Here is a 16,523-nt window from a genome sequence, read left to right as displayed (position 1 = left end):
CAGGCGTAGCAGTGGTCAAGGCGTGGAGAAGGTAATTGTAGTCAGGCGTAGCAGTGGTCAAGATGTGGAGAAGGCAGGCGTGGTCGGACGTAGCAGAGGGCAGGCTTGGAGAAGGCAGGTGAGGTCGGACGTAGCAGAGGTCAGGCTTGGAGAAGGCAGGCAAGGTCAGACATAGCAGAGGTCAGGCTTTGAGAAGGCAGGCGAGGTCAGACGTAGCAGAGGTCAGGCTTGGAGAAGGCAGGCGGGGTCGGACGTAGCAGAGGTCAGGCTTGGAGAAGGCAGGTGAGGTCGGACGTAGCAGAGGTCAGGCTTGGAGAAGGCAGGCGTGGTCAGACGTAGCAATGGTCAAGGCATGGAGAAGGCAGGTGAGGTTAGGCGAAGCAGAGGTCAGGCTTGGAGAAGGCAGGCGTGGTCAGACATAGCAGAGGTCAGGCTTGGAGAAGGCAGGCGAGGTCGAATGTAGCAGAGGTCAGGTTTGGAGAAGGCAGGTCAGGTTGGACGTAGCAGAGGTCAGGCTTGGAGAAGGCAGGAGAAGTCAGACATAGCTGAGGTCAGGCTTGGAGAAGGCAGGCGAGGTCGGACATAGCAGAGGTCAGGCTTGGAGAAGGCAGGCGAAGTCGGACGTAGCAGAGGTCGGCACCAGGAGATCAGTCAAATACAGACGAGACGAACGTAGACACAGGAAGCTGGAAGACACTCAGGAACACGGAATGAGGAAGCAAGGAGGCAACGAGTACTCAGAACCAAACAGGGAACCGAGGAGACCTGTTGCAAAGGCAAAGCTTTAGTGCTAGGCTTGAGCTTTTATATGCTGAAGGATCTGACGTCAGCATCCGGGTCCACGGCCAGGTTCCCTTCGCAGGCCCTTTAAAAGTTTTACTGATGTGCGCGCGCGTGCCTAGGGAGGGGAGGGGTGCTACTGGTGGTGTCTCTCCATGAACCCCGCGGAGAAGTCCGACGGATGGAGGCATCCTGGCTGGAAGTCCCGGGACGTGGACAGGGCCAGAGGTGCTGGCAGGAGGCCGAGGTCGGAACCGGCGGCCCACTGCCGCAGGCGACTGGGAGCTGGCGCCTGGAAGTTGCTTGGAAAGGTGTGAGGGCCGCACCGCGGGGCTGCTGCGGGCGGCGAGCGTAACATTTTGATGGTGTTTTTTCAATGCTTGTGTGTTCTGTATTTGTTAATAAAATTGCATGGAAGGAAGTAAAGTTTGGAGGACACAAGGGACAGCTAGGCAGTTTCTTTGGTGAGAAAGTTTTACTAATTGGCAGTGTTTTACAATCAGAATGGAAACTATGTAAAATGTATTTTCTTGAACATGCCTGCATGTAAAATTCAATGCAATCACTTTAATTTTCTGGGTAAACTGAGTATACTTGATATCACTTACGGTATTTTATGGCTAACCAGAAACAACTATCAAATTTAGACATTATTTATTGTTTATTTATCAGAAGATATTTAAACAGGATTGACTCACAGATGACCCACTTTCAGGGATGCTTTGATTTCCTGCTTATGTAGGTTTAGGGAAGGGCAAATTTTCCTTAGGATAGTGATTTTTTCCAGAAAGAATAAAAAGGCCAGAATATGTACATGTAGCCCGCACTGGATATTACATAGGACATACACGATTGCATACCGTTGTTACTGCTTCTAGTTTCATTTTTAGAATATATTACGATGAAATGGGTGTTTCACACGTGCAGAAGCAGCTTGAAGAGGCAGGACAGTTAGATTGTTCAGAAGACAGAAGGAGCCCTAAACAGAGTTTCAGGGGGGAGCACTGCGGTTGTATCCGTAGACTCTTGGGCTGGTTCTGCGGTTGTATCTGTAGACTCTTGGGACTGGCTCTGCCTGCAGGGGGGAGCACTGCAGGTTCCCACCATTGGCAGGTGGACCCAGTAAAAGCAGAGACCGGTCAAGACCTTCACCTATAGCAGCCCATGTTCCCCTTGGGTTGAGCCTTTGGGTGCCAGAGCTGGCAGGACTTAGGCTGGGTCTCCGCTGATGGCAGGAGAGAAGGTCCGTAGTAAGCTGAGTCGTAGGCAGTCCAGCAATGGTCAGAGGCAGGAAGTGGTCAATCATATCTGAGGTCCAGGCAATAGTCAGAGGCAGGCAGCAGTCAGTCATATCCGAGATCCAGGTAATGATCAGATGCAGGCAGAGGTCAGTCGTGTCTGAGGTCCAGGCCGAGATCAAACTACATATCTGTCCAACGGAGAAGCAATGGGACGGATAGACATGGTGGTCAGGTAAGGACAAGAAAAGGCGGGCAACATGGATGGAGCAGATGGGGACGAAGACAGAATACAAACCGAAGATATCTGGATGAATTCTGGGAAGCAATACAGGCAGTAGTTGGATCTGTTGCTGAGACAAGTTGCTTCTGGGGAGCTGCCCTTTTATTAGGGCTGTGCCAATGATGTCATCTTTAGAGGCTGTGGGGATTTTCCCGCCATTGTCCCTTTAAATACCCGAGATTGGTGCGCGTGTGTTCCTAGGAGGAAGCGTGGTGTGTGCTGTTGGCGGCATCCTGCTAGCGGTGTCCTCTGTGTGGCTGACCGGCAGCATTCGCCGCGCTGAGGGGAGACAATGCCGGTCTGGCCAGGAAAGATGAGTGTGGTAGTTCACGGGGGTAACCCAACAACTGCCTTAAGATGGGAAAAAATATTGAACAAGAGTTGGCTAGGGGATTGTAAAGACACAAGAAAATGGAAGCACAGAGTTCCTGGGAAATGTAGTTTGGAGAACCTTGGCAGAGAATGAATTAGGTAGAAGGGTGTGGTAAGAACTGGGAGACACAGTTAATTCTAATTACAGAGCTACTGTGTGGAGTCAGCATGTCTCTTAAAGGAGAGAGCACTGCCTTTCAAGACAGAGCTAGGGTTGCCAACTGCCTGGTTTTGGACCGGACAGGCAGGTTTTCAGCTGTGCTGTACAGTGTCCAGTCAGAAGTACTAACCAGACACTGAAAAATCAGTTTTTGCAAAAGGCTCCTTCTCTGTCTCACAGCTTCCTGGTTATAGGGAAAAACAGAGCAGAGAGCTGAGCTGTGTTCCTGCCTGCTTGTCTCCTTTCTTGTGTTGTGATTGGATGGGATGGGGAGAGGAGGCAGGGCACCACACAGACCTCAGTTCCCAGTGGCTCCACAGATCTCTGCAGCAATGCCCTTTGGGTCCCTCCCCCTCCCTTACTGAGTGCTGGGCTAAGACCCAAGAAAGGGGACGGCAGTGAGCCAGCCGAGGGATACAGGAACAGAGGAAGGGAAGAGACAGACAGAATCACAAGGTGAGGAAAGGGGAGAAACACAGAGAAAAGGGGAGGGAAAGGAAGATAGCACATGGGGAGCAAAAGAGGAAAGAGAGGGAGTATGGAAGGAAGGAAGGTCACAGGGACGGGGAGAGGGACAACAGAAGCCTGAGGGAAGGCGGGAGACATAGATGGGGGAAGGGAAGGAACAGACAGAAAAGGCACAAAGGAGACAGGAAGATACAGGAGGAAAGGAGATAGAGAAAGAGGAAGGCACTGGGAAGGAGAGGGACACAGGAAGGAAGAAGGAGGAAGAGAAAGACAAGAGCATGGGGAGGGAGGGGACTAGAAACAGGAGGGCAGCAGAGGAGTGCACAGAGGAGGGCAAGGGCATATTGAGAGACATGTGGCACAAGGAAGACAGATGAAAGGCTGGTAAGTTTTTAAGGAAAGGGAGAGTGAACCACCTCTGTCTGAGAGAGGAAGCTGTGTGTATGAGAGAGGAGGTTGTGCGTTTGAGAGTGTGCATGTGTGTATGAGATAGGAAGTTGTGAGTTTGGGAGTGTGCATGTGTGTATGAGAGAGTAGGCTGTGTGTTTGGGGTGTGTGTGTGTATGAGAGAGGAGGCTGAGTGTGTGTGTATGAGAGAGGATGCTGAGTGTGTGTGTATGAGAGAGGAGGCTGAGTGTGTGTGTGTGTGTGTGTATAAGACAGGAGGCTGTGTGTTTATGGGGAAATATGGAGGTGGGTGGGTATGCACTAGAAAGTGTTTAGTTGTGATAGAGAGCAAAACTGCATGACAGAGGCTGCAGTTGATATCTTTATGAGGAAATATGAAATAACATTTTATAAAACAAAGTATAATGAGGGGCAGTGCTTGAAAGCCAAGTAATGAGTAGATCGACAACTGACAGTAGTTTGTAACCTTCCCCCCTCATGCCTCCCCTCCCAAAGCATGACGTTTAGTGGGGTGTCCAATTATGGTCCATGGAACAGTTGGCCCCCTACAGAGAACTGCAGAGCCAGGAGAGAGATCCAGACCTAGATACAGAATGGCCCACAGCCTTCAGTTAGGGATTTTGAATTGGCTAAACTACAACTGGGGAGCAGGCTCTATGGTTATGGGGAACTGGGCCAGCCTGCAGGTGACTACCAATGTGTCTTACTGGGGCTGTTTTGGTGTGTCAGGACAGGTATTGAAACTCAGTGATGCATGGAATAAAGTAGGTTTTTACTGCAAGCGGCTGGCTTTGAGCTGTGTGTTCCAGAGAACTGACAGTAGGTCAAGAAGGATGACAATTATATGCTACAGCTATTGCATGACAATTCCTCAGAAAATTCCACAGTAATTGCTGAATGATAATACATGGTATGCTTTATCAGGGCAGTGAGACAAGCAACATTTTCTGGTAATGCTGTAAGTCTTTTGCATCAGCCTATACCTAGCAAATAAAAAGTGACACGCTTGGCACATGGCACTGGAGACCAATGTGCTTTCTCTATGCCAGTTTCAGACAACTCTGGTTCTCCAGTCTCATTTTTATATAAATGTGAAAATTACATTTCTAATCATTTGTGTATGAATGGCAGTAGCCAGGCAGGTAAACCCTGATTAATGCACATAAATCACTTCTGAAAATCAACCTGGGGGTGTGTGGGAAAAGTAAGCGCAAAATACAATTATGTACATACTTTTCCCTGCACTCGTGGAGGTGAAGTTGGGGCAGGGAACGCCTTTGTATGCATAGTTTAGATTTTCAAAAGTGGATGCAGGTGGAACTTCCTGTGCATATATCCACACATGTACAGGCACAACCTGAGAATTTTCAAGCAAACTTGTGTGCCCATGCTCACTTGAAAATTCTGGCCAAAGTCTAGGGGTAATTTGTACCTGCAGAATTTAGCCCTACATGGGCGGCTGAAAATTAGCTTCTTGGTGTCCCAGCTGCAGGGTAAAGAACAGGCAAGAGGTGTCTGAGGCTGGAGGGTAGGCAGGTGCATGGTGATAACTGACAGTGGCTGCAGTCCTTCAGGGCCCTTTAAGTTAGTGCATGCTAGATTTGTTCATGCACAACACCCAAGGTGAAAATTCTTGAAACTGGATAATGATTCAAAATGCTTGTTTTGAGAAAAAAGCTAAAAATATGTAGCCATGCGTGGATAGCAAAACAAGTAACAGAAAAAATGTAACATACCAGAGATGTTACATCGCTGCTGGTTCTTTTATTATAATATTAAGCTATTACTTCGCTATTATACATCCTTCTTTAGCACAGACTAATCTGCAATTATAAATCTTAATGCATACTAATCTTTGCATGTTTATTGGTTTTACAGATTATACAGAAACAGATATAACACTCAGTCTTAGTACACTGGCATAAATAGAAAGATCGCATTCCTTACAAAGAACACAACTTCAAGTTCTCTATGTAGGCAAAATCAGGAAAAAAAGTAAATGAGCTTGTAAAGAATAATCAAGCACAGAAGAAATCTCCTGTGAGAAGACAATATGAAAATCAAAGAGAATGACGCTACCTGTTCTTCTGTATCTTCTTCAAGGCTCCCTTGGAAAAAACACAAATAATTAAAAATGTTAGAAAAATACATTTTGATTTGCTAATGAATATTCTTGAGAAAGCAAACAGAACTTATTTACAACTTTTGGAATATTCATACAGCTTAAAGTGCTTTCATTAATTGTTTAATGTCTTATTTTCTCTGGGGCAGATTTTAAGAGCCCTGCTCGCCTAAATCCGCCTAAATCTGGGCGGATTTAGGCGAGCAGGGCCCTGCGCGTCGGTGCGCCTATTTTACATAGGCCTACTGGCGCGCGCAGAGCCCCGGGACTCGTATAAGTCCCGGGGTTTTCAGAGGGGGGCGTGTCAGGGGCGGGCCCGATCCACACGGCGTTTTCGGGGCGTGTCGGGAGCGTTTCGGGGGCGGGTCCGGGGGCGTGGTTACGGCCCGGGGCGGCCCGGGGCGGTCCGGGGGCGTGGCCGCGCCCTCTGGACCCGCCCCCAGGTCGCGTCCCAGCACGCTAGTGGCCCGCTGGCGCGCGGGGATTTACGTCTCCCTCCGGGAGGTGTAAATCCCCCGACAAAGGTAAGGGGGGGGGGGTTTAGACAGGGCCGGGCGGGTGGGTTAGGTAGAGGAAGGGAGGGGAAGGTGAGGGGAGGGCGTTAGAGAATTCCCTCCGAGGCCGCTCCGATTTCGGAGCGGCCTCGGAGGGAACGGAGGTAGGCTGCGCGGCTCGGCGCGCGCCGGCTATACAGAATCGGTAGCCTTGCGCGCCGATCTAGGATTTTAGCGGCTACACGCGTATCTACTAAAATCCAGCGTACATTTGTTGGCGCCTGATGCGCTAACAAAAGTACGCCAAATCGCGCTGTTTGTAAATCTACCCCTCTATGTATAAGCTTCTAGATCAGTGGTTCTAAACCTTTTTTCTCTTGGGGAACACCTGGCAGATAATGCTTACAGGCGTGACCTTCACAGGGCTAAATGTAACCATAAACTCTGCATCCACAGGAACCCGTACCCTTCACCCCCACCCACCCCCACACACACATGTCCCCAAACAATGGATGCAGAGCAGAACTAGGATATTTCAAATACAACTCGCTATACTAGAAAGATATTCTGATTCTGGTGCCAGCTCAGTAAATTCCCTTACTACCAGGCACATTGTAAACTACAAAACCAGAAAAAAAACCACTCAGCACCTGTGTAGGAAACCTTCCATACCACTGCAACACTAATTCCAAGAACTCAAACAGCAATAGCCGTTCCTATGAAAAGGCCGCAGTGCAGCACCAATGCATGTCCTATTGAGAATGAGAAAACATAACAAAGAAGATTGATACAGATCCCTACCTACTAGTAAAATACCTCATTCAGTCACACATACAGATCCAGCCTTCACCAAATACAGAAGAAAAGACCACAAATTACAAATGTGGAGACAAAAACTGGAGTGGAAACCTCAAAAAGCCACTCTGCATGCAGTGCAAAACTGCAGATTTAGAAACAGAAATACATATCCTCTTACACTAAGCAAAGTTCAAAGGTAGAAGAAATGCACATTCCCCAAATTGACATATTATGGCTCTGGCACCCTGTCACTCCCCTTCCATGCCTCCATCGTCCTTCACGTTTCCCAGTTACTCCCTTTCAATCATCCACTCACACTCACATCCCTGCCCAGCATTCCTGACTCTCACATCCTCTTCCCTGTGCTCCATGTCCCCCCTGCTTGACTCTCTCTCTACCCCTTCATCCCATCTCCCTCCCTGCCCAGCTACCCCGACCCCTTATTTCTCATCCTTTCCTGCTCAGCAGCACCCACACTCCCTCTCCCTTCCACCTCTATCTGTGCAGCATCCCCAACCTCCTTTCCCCCACCCTCCACAGGATGAAGAGATCAGCAGCAGCATCACTCCCAGACTCAGCAGGGGAAGCTAAAATTTGCAACCCATCAGGCCCAGAACAGCAGGAGCTGGCAATGTCTCGCTCTGATCTGGGTGAAGGAGGAAACAGCCTCCCACTGGGCCAGAAAGACGAGAAGGAAGTGAGAGTAGCCTCCCATCAGGCCCAATGTAAGAGAAGTCAACCAACTCCCACCCAGGCTGATAAGGAGGCAGCCACCTCCCAGGACCTCGGGATACACCAGTGTGTCCTAACGCACCTGTTGAGAACCACTGTTCTAGTTAACTGTTAACTAATTACCTACAATACAGCATTACATGTACAAACTACCAATTCCCACTGCCACCCCTCTAAGACCCCACCACTTTTCTATCACCTGCCAAAAGAAGAGTAATAATCATCAGAATATTTGCACAGTTTAATATTTTTATATATTTTATGTATTAAACTCTCCTCCTATCAGAGGACAGATCATGTCATGGTATCTTAAGAAAATGAGACAGGAAACAAAAGAGCTGCAAAATTGCTCCTGCCTTGTGTTTTGCCTTCCTTGCCTGCGAGTTCCTAGCTTTGCTTCTGACCTGTGTTAGGCCTTCTAGTGGCCCCTTGTGCTATCTGTTTTTCCTCCATTCTTTCTCTGGTTCCTTGTTTGGTCACTGGACCTACTCTGTCTTGTGCTTACTTGTCTGTCCCTGTCTTCCCAGTGCTCAGCCCTGTATGCGTTCAGTGTGACTAGGGCACCTTCTTGTCCCTTGCTTCTTGCCGGTTCCAGTGGGTCACCGGTCCCTGACCTTGCGCAGTGACCCCATAAGCTCTGCCAGCCACCAGCACCAGAGGGTCCAACCCAAAGGGAAGGTGGTTGGTCAAGCAGAAGACCTACATCTGTCCTGCCTGTGTCTGTCCCCTGCAGAAGACCTACACTTGTCCTGCCTGCTCCTGTCCCCGGTATATCCCTGCCTAGGAGGAACCTTCAAACCGGCCAGCGCGATTGTAACACATCCATAACTTTTCAATACAAAGGCAGTTAAATAAAAATGTTGCTATGTAATATGCAGGGTGATGGCATAACAGCATTGTGCTTCTAAGAAGGCTGGTGGAAAAGGGTAAACAGTGGAGTGCCTCAGGGATCTGTACTTGGACCGGTGCTTTTCAATATATATATCAATGATCTGGAAAGGAATACGATGAGTGACGTTATCAAATTTGCGGATGATACAAAATTATTCAGAGTAGTTAAATCACAAGCAGACTGTGATACATTACAGGAGGACCTTGCAAGACTGGAAGATTGGGCATCCAAATGGCAGATGAAATTTAATGTGGACAAGTGCAAGGTGTTGCATATAGGGAAAAATAACCCTAGCTGTAGTTACACGATGTTAGGTTCCATATTAGGAGCTACCTCCCAAGAAAGAGATCTAGGCGTCATAGTAGATAATACATTGAAATCGTCAGCTCAGTGTGCTGCAGCAGTCAAAAAAGCAAATAAAATGTTAGGAATTATTAGGAAGGGAATGGTTAATAAAACGGAAAATGTCATAATGCCTCTATATCGCTCCATGGTGAGACCACACCTTGAATACTGTGTACAATTCTGGTCGCCGTATCTCAAAAAAGATATAGTTGCAATGGAGAAGGTACAGAGAAGGGCAACCAAAATGATAAAGGGGATGGAACAGCTCCCCTATGAGGAAAGGCTGAAGAGGTTAGGGCTGTTCAGCTTGGAGAAGAGACGGCTGAGGGGGGATATCATAGAGGTCTTTAAGATCATGAGAGGTCTTGAACGAGTAGATGTGACTCGGTTATTTACACTTTCGAATAATAGAAGGACTAGGGGGCATTCCATGAAGTTAGCAAGTAGCACATTTAAGACTAATCAGAGAAAATTCTTTTTCACTCAACGCACAATAAATCTCTGGAATTTGTTGCCAGAGGATGTGGTAGTGCAGTTAGTGTAGCTGGGTTCAAAAAAGGTTTGGATAAGTTCTTGGAAGAGAAGTCCATTAACTGCTATTAATCAAGTTTACTTAGGGAATAGTCACTGCTATTAATTGCATCAGTAGCATGGGATCTTCTAGGTGTTTGGGTAATTGCCAGGTTCTTGTGGCCTGGTTTGGCCTCTGTTGGAAACAGGATGCTGGGCTTGATGGACCCTTGGTCTGACCCAGCATGGCAATTTCTTATGTTCTTATGTATGTTCTTATGAAGGGAATAAGGTTAAAACCTAGAGTTCAAAGAGCATGGAGAGGCCAGATCTTTTTTTTTTTTTGTTTTTACAACAGCCTCACTAACCATGGTGGCTGTAGGGATTTCAAAACTTGGTAATAAGACATAGAAGGGGGCCGGGATATTAGCTTAAATATTGGTCTTTTAAGAAGCAAAGTTGAAGATGTCTAGGCCTGAAAGGCAGGATAATTTCTGAATACTGTAAGTTACGGGGAGTAAGTTAGTTTATATTTTAACTTTGTAGTTTATCATTTATGCAATGTTTGCAATGGTCATTGTAATCCTAATTGGCAAACTAGTAATTTTTATAAAGATCCATAAAATTGTATATTAAAACAAAATTTGTATACACTGAGATCTACTGCAAAGTAATGAGATTTCAGGCATAGAAAATTATATCAATTATATTAGGAAATGATATTTTTTTTTAACAGGAAGTTTGATCTTGGTTATGTTTTCATGTCCCTAGTGGGGTTAACTCTCCCCATGTCTTACAGACTCTGAATTTCAGAAAAAGGTCAAGAACAGACCATCCTCAGCATATGGATGAGATCGTTCATTGAATTTAACCAAAATGAATCAAAAAAGTGATCTACAACAGAGGGTCCATTGTACTTAGAAACCAAAAACTGCCCATGGACACTATAAAATGAATTTTCAAACTGTTCCACATGTAAAAAATTAGAACATATGTGTGTAAATAGTCTCTACTCACGTACTTTGTATTTTATAAATGTCATAAATAGATGTGTATTTTCACCTTCATACATACATTTACATGTGTAAAAAAGGGGCATTCTAGGGGCAAGGCAAACCATTACACATCATAGTTGTTATTTTTCTTAGCGTTCGGGTAGGTCAATCCCAACGAGTGGGTTATGCATCTCGGCGTTCAGCTGTCCCACTCATGTCTCTGGGGAGTTCTGTGAGGTGAGGAGAGAGTACAGGCATGGTGGGTTGAGCAGCTGTTTGGCTAGGCCCCACTTCCAGGCTTCTTCCATTTTGGCATGCTGTTGGCTGCGGGTTACTTCGTGTGCTTTTTTGCTGCAGACTGTTGCCGGGCGCTGGCATGTCTGGGTGTGTGCCCATTCTTGTTTGTGTGTGCAATTGGGCGTTCTTCCTTCTGGATGCACATCTTTTACACACAGTTTAAGTGTCGGTCCTGTGCGTCCAGTTTGGATGTCAAGTGGGATGAGCAGTCTTGGCACGTGGGATTGTACGCACATTTTTTGTGCATCTGTATTTGGTGCAAATGTATGTGTGGAAAAGCTAGGCGCGAGCCTTCATTGGTCTGTGTGTTTATAGCATGGCAGTTGCCGAGAAGAAACCTAAGTGCCTATTTATCTGTGCTGCCTGTCACATCAGAGCCATTCAGCTGGAGCTTTCTTTAAGCCTGTGTCAGCGATGCCTGGATGCTCAAGGAGATTTGTCTCCTTCTGATTTTGCTCACGATGGCCCATCTCCTTGGTCTGAGAGGAGTGGGCCCAAAGGAGACCTTGCAGGGGTGTCTCTTCCCCTGACTGTTCTGTGGGTTGAGTCTTCAGGGGACACTGACTCGCAGGACATCAGGTTTGAGCCTATGGGGCCTGGAATGGACCTGGTCTCTTTTTCTTGGATGGAATTATTCCAGGGATTGCAGACATTTATACAGGGCCGATCTGCTGAAGTGGAAGTTTTTGGAGACCAGGCGCTCTGAGTGCTCCTCTGCCTGTCTCCATGGTCAAGTGTCATAGCGCAGTGCGGTCTGACAGAGCTCGAATGCAGGTGGATCAGGATGATACCGATGATGATGGTGGGGGCTCTCCTGGTGAGGAAGGAGATATTCCCCCAGATTTGGAGCCATATAGAACTCTTCTATGTTTCTTTCAGAGAGATGAGTTGCCAGGTCTGATATCTCAGACCCTGAATACCCTCAGAGTGGCTGGGCCTGACTCCTTGGGGACACAGAAGAAGGATCCTATTTTGGTCATCCTGTGCAAGTCTTCTTGTCTCTTCCACCTCTTGGATGCAATCCAGGAGTTGATTGATCTGGAATGGAATGCGCCAGAAGAGTCCTTTAATGGAGGACACATCTTAACGGGTTTATATCCCTTGGATCTGCAGGCCAGAGAGCAGTTGCATTTCTCTAAGGTGGATGCCTTGGTGTGTTCTGTCACGAAAAGTACTACCATCCTGGTAGAGGGAGATGCAGCTCTGAAGAATGCTCAGGATAGGAGGATTGAGGCTATCCTGAAGTAAGCCTTTGAGGCAGTGACAATGAACTTGCAAATTGCTTCTTGTTGCGCCTTAGTAGCTCGGGCTACCTTGTGGCTTTGTCAAGAATCTGGTGGAGGTGGGTCCAATTTAGAACCTATGGTAGAACCGGGGGCCGTCTTCTTGGCTGATGCGAGCTGTGACTTGGTATGCACAGCCGCCAGAGGAGCTGCTTCAGTTATTAAGGCCAGGTGACAGCTGTGGCTGTGCAACTGGTCCGCAGATAGTATATCAAAGTCCAATCTGACTAAGGTGCCTTTCAAAGGCTCGCTTTTGTTTGACAGTGAACTGGAAAAAATGACAAGTAAATGGAGAGAGAACCAGGTTCCGCGTTTGCCGGAGGATAAGAAGCCAGTTTCCTGGACTTCTCGGGCAAGTGACCACTCTCGAGACTACCAGCATTTTCTTCCCAGAGATCCCATCCCTTCTGCAGATCTCAGTTCTTTCACCCCCTGAAGTCCTCAAAAGGATATGGGCTCTGGAGGTGGAGCCCCTTGGTCTTCTCAATGAAGGCTCATTTGGTGGTGCAGGAGATAGGTGGTTGTCTATCCCGGTTTTATCACAGGTGAGTCCAGATTACTTTGGATCAATGGGTTCTTGAAGTGGTTTGGAACTGCTATGCTCTAGAATTTCTTCGCATTCCTCCAGATGCCTTCATGGTCTCTCCATGCAACTCCCCTCAGAAGTGGGTAGAAGTGGACGTGACATTACAATGGCTGTTAATTCTGAAAGCGGTGATCCCAATTCCCAAATCGCAGTCAAATATGGGCCGATATTCCATTAATTTTGTCGTGCCAAAGAAGGAAAGGTCATTTCAGCCCACACTGGATCTCAAGGGTGTCAACCGACATCTATGAGTCACACATTTCAGGGTGGAAACTGTGTGCTCTGTCATAATGGCGGTTTATGCATCTCTGGATCTGATGGAGGTATATCTGCATATTCCTAGCTGGCAGGAACATCAGCATTTCCTCTGATTTTCCATCCTGGATCGTTACCAGTTTCAGGCCTTGCCTTTTGGACTAGCCACAGCGCCCAGGACCTTTTCCAAAGTTATGGTAGTGGTAGCAGTGGACCTTCACAAGGAGGGTATTCTAGTTCACCCCATCTGGATGACTGGTTGATTCGAGCCAAGACATTTATTTATTTATTTGTTTGTTTTTATATACCGATATTCGATTTTACATATCACAGTTTCCCACAATTCCTTGCTACAGGAATTAGGCTGGGTGGTGAATCTGGCCAAATGCAATTTGCAGCCATCACAGATCCTGGAGTATCCCGGGGTTTGATTCGATACAAGGCATGGCAAAATGTTTCTGCCAGCGTCTCGGTTCCACTCGTTTATGCTGCGATTCCGATCCCTGGGGAACTCTGTTCGTCCGACCATGAGGTTTTATCTACAGGTCCTGGGGTTGATGGCTGTCACATTAGATAAAGTTCCCTGTGCAAGGGCCCTCTTCAGCACGCCTTGCTCTCCCAATGGAGTCTGCAGTCGCAGAACTATGCGGTGAGGCTACTTCATCCGTTAGAGGTGAAATCCTAGTTCAGCTGGTGGTTACAAAGTGGACCATCTCAGGAAGGGAATTTCCCTGATGATGCCGGAATGGTTGGTACTCATGACAGATGCAAACCTCTGGGGCTGGGGTGCTCACTATCAGGTGTTGCTGGTGCAAGGGCGCTGGAACTCAGTGGAGTGGCAGTGGAAGATCAACAGACTGGAGGCATGAGGAGTTCTGTTGGCATGCCTGAAGCTCACCAAATGGCTAGAGGCTCGGGTGGTCCGGATAATGTCCAAAAATGTGACAACAATGGCTTGCATCAATCATGAGGGTGGAACCAAAAGTTGACAGGAGATAGATGTGCTCATGGTATGGGCAGAGCAGCATCTTCTAAGCATATCTGCCTATCATATTGCTAGAAAGGATAATATCAGAGCTGATTTCCCTAGCAGGAGAAGCTTAGATCCAGAAGAATGGGATCTGGCAGACGAGGCCTTTTAGCTCCTGGTGGACCGCTGGAACCTACTGGATCTAGATCTGTTGACGAACGTCAACAATGCGAAAGTTCCATGCTTCTTCAGTCGCAGGCAGGACCCAAAGAATAAGGGCGTAGACACTCTCATTCAGGAGTGGCCACATGGTGCCCTGCTGAATGCATTCCTGCCTTGGTCTTTGATAGGCAGGGTGGTACAGAAAATTGCAAGTCAAACCAACACCATCCTTTTAGTGGCTCTAGATTGGGCTCAAAGGCCATGGTATGCTGATCTCCAGAGATTTCTGGTGGGCAGTCCCCTCCGGCTACTGTCTTGGATGGATCTGTTACGTCAGGGACCCATTTTGCACGAGGATCCAGGTCAGTTCTGTCTTACAGTTTGGTCATTGAAAGGGCTCGGCTGTTGAAGCACAATTATTCACCTTCTGTAATTTCCACTCTTCTTCAGGCCCGGAAATTTTCTACTTCTCTCCCTTATGTTAAAGTTTGGCGGGTTTATGAGGCCTCATGTTCTGAGAGAGGTTCTCAACTGCTCAAGGTGGATATTCCTTTGATTTTGGAATTTTTACAGGATGGCTTGCTTAAGGGTTTGGCCCTTAATACCTTGAAGGTTCAAGTTGTGGACATGTCTTGCAGGGAGTTAAACATCTTCGCCCCCTGTTGTGTCTTCTGGTGCCTTTGTTGGATCTTAACTTGGCCCTGAAGTTCTTGGCAGGTCCGACTTTTTGACTGCTGTGTACTCTTTCCTTGCGGCTGCTTACTTTGAAGACAGTTTGTCTGGTAGCAATCTGTTCGGCTCATAGGGTCTCTGAGTCGCAGGCTCTTTCCTGCCGTGATCCTTTTCTCCGTATGATTCCAGGTGTGGTTCAGTTTCAGACTATGCCTACCTTTTTGCCCAAGGTGGTCTTGGACTTTCATTTGAATCAGTCCATTTCTCTGCAGGACAGAGATGAAACTGAGTACCGCCTTTTACGTTCCTTGGACGTCAAGCATCATTTACTGCGCTGCTTGGAGGTGACTAAGATTGTATGGAAGTCTGATCGCCTGTTTATGCTCCGTGGTGGAGGTAAGCAGGGAGCACCAGCAATGCGGGCAATGATTGCCCGCTGGGTTGGAGGTCATTACGGTAGCCTATTTGACTGCTGAGGTTGCCTTACCGAAGCAGATTAGACCGCATTCCACGAGGGCTCAGGTGGTATCGTGGGCAGAATTTTGTTTGTTGTCACCTACTGAAATTTGCCAAGCAGCGATATGGTCATATTTGCAAACCTTCTCCAACCATTACCGCTTGGGTGTTGTTGCAAATAATGTTCAAGTTTAATCAGGTTTGTCTACAGTTTGGCTTTTCCAGAGAATACTGGTGGGCTGATGTAGGGGCGGGACCATATAGCTGTGATGTCAGGTTTTTCTCCGTCTTCATCTGCTGGCAGAGGTGCATAACCCACTCATTGAGATTGACCTACCCTTCAGTAAAGGAAAGGAAATTATCAGGTAAGTAGTAATTTCTTCTTATAATTCACTTACGCAAGAACATTTTCAATTTATTAGCATATTTTTACACCTGTGTGATACTAAATGTGTTTATTTTGTAGTACTGACTGGGGTGATCTGGGGAGATTTCAGGCTGAAGAAGCAAGAGGATCTCAATGATCTGGAAAAGGACTGGGTGAATTGGTGGACTAATTGGCAAACTGGTTAATTTCCTCGATGCACGCATGTTTTAAAAGTGGTCTACGCATATAAATTGTGACTTATGCGAGTAAGTTCTAATTTACATACATGCATAAAATGTATCCTCATATATTTTCTAAAATAGGTAAGAACATAAGAACATGCCATACTGGGTCAGACCAAGGGTCCATCAAGCCCAGCATCCTGTTTCCAACAGTGGCCAATCCAGGCCATAAGAACCTGGCAAGTACCCAAAAACTAAGTCTATTCCATGTTACCGTTGCTAGTAATAGCAGTGGCTATTTTCTAAGTCAACTTAATTAATAGCAGGTAATGGACTTCTTCTCCAAGAACTTATCCAATCCTTTTTTAAACACAGCTATACTAACTGCACTAACCACAACCTCTGGCAACAAATTCCAGAGTTTAATTGTGCGTTGAGTAAAAAAGAACTTTCTCCGATTAGTTTTAAATGTGCTACATGCTAACGTCATGGAGTGCCCCTTAGTCTTTCTATTATCTGAAAGAGTAACCGATTCACATCTACTCAATCTAGACCTCTCATGATTTTAAACACCTCTATCATATCCTCCCTCAGCCATCTCTTCTCCAAGCTGAAAAGTCCTAACCTCTTTAGTCTTTCCTCATAGGGGAGCTGTTCCATTCCCCTTATCATTTTGGTAGCCCTTCTCTGTACCTT

The 16,523-nt window shown here is 46.9% G+C and overlaps 1 protein-coding gene across 1 annotated transcript in view; it reads right to left on the bottom strand.

Annotated features, from left to right (window-relative positions):
- Window positions 1-16,523, bottom strand: part of WDPCP (WD repeat containing planar cell polarity effector) — a 714,814-nt gene that overhangs the window by 51,687 nt on the left and 646,604 nt on the right. The window contains exon 17 of the mRNA XM_029593664.1: window positions 5,789-5,817. The gene's annotated coding sequence lies outside the window, so the exon portion shown is untranslated. The remainder of the gene's footprint in view (window positions 1-5,788; window positions 5,818-16,523) is intronic.

This window comes from Rhinatrema bivittatum, chromosome 3 (assembly GCF_901001135.1).
Source record: "Rhinatrema bivittatum chromosome 3, aRhiBiv1.1, whole genome shotgun sequence".
Classification (NCBI taxonomy): Eukaryota; Metazoa; Chordata; class Amphibia; order Gymnophiona; family Rhinatrematidae; genus Rhinatrema; species Rhinatrema bivittatum.
Note: the sequence above shows the minus strand (reverse complement) of the source record. Positions and strands in the feature narration are given on the sequence as shown.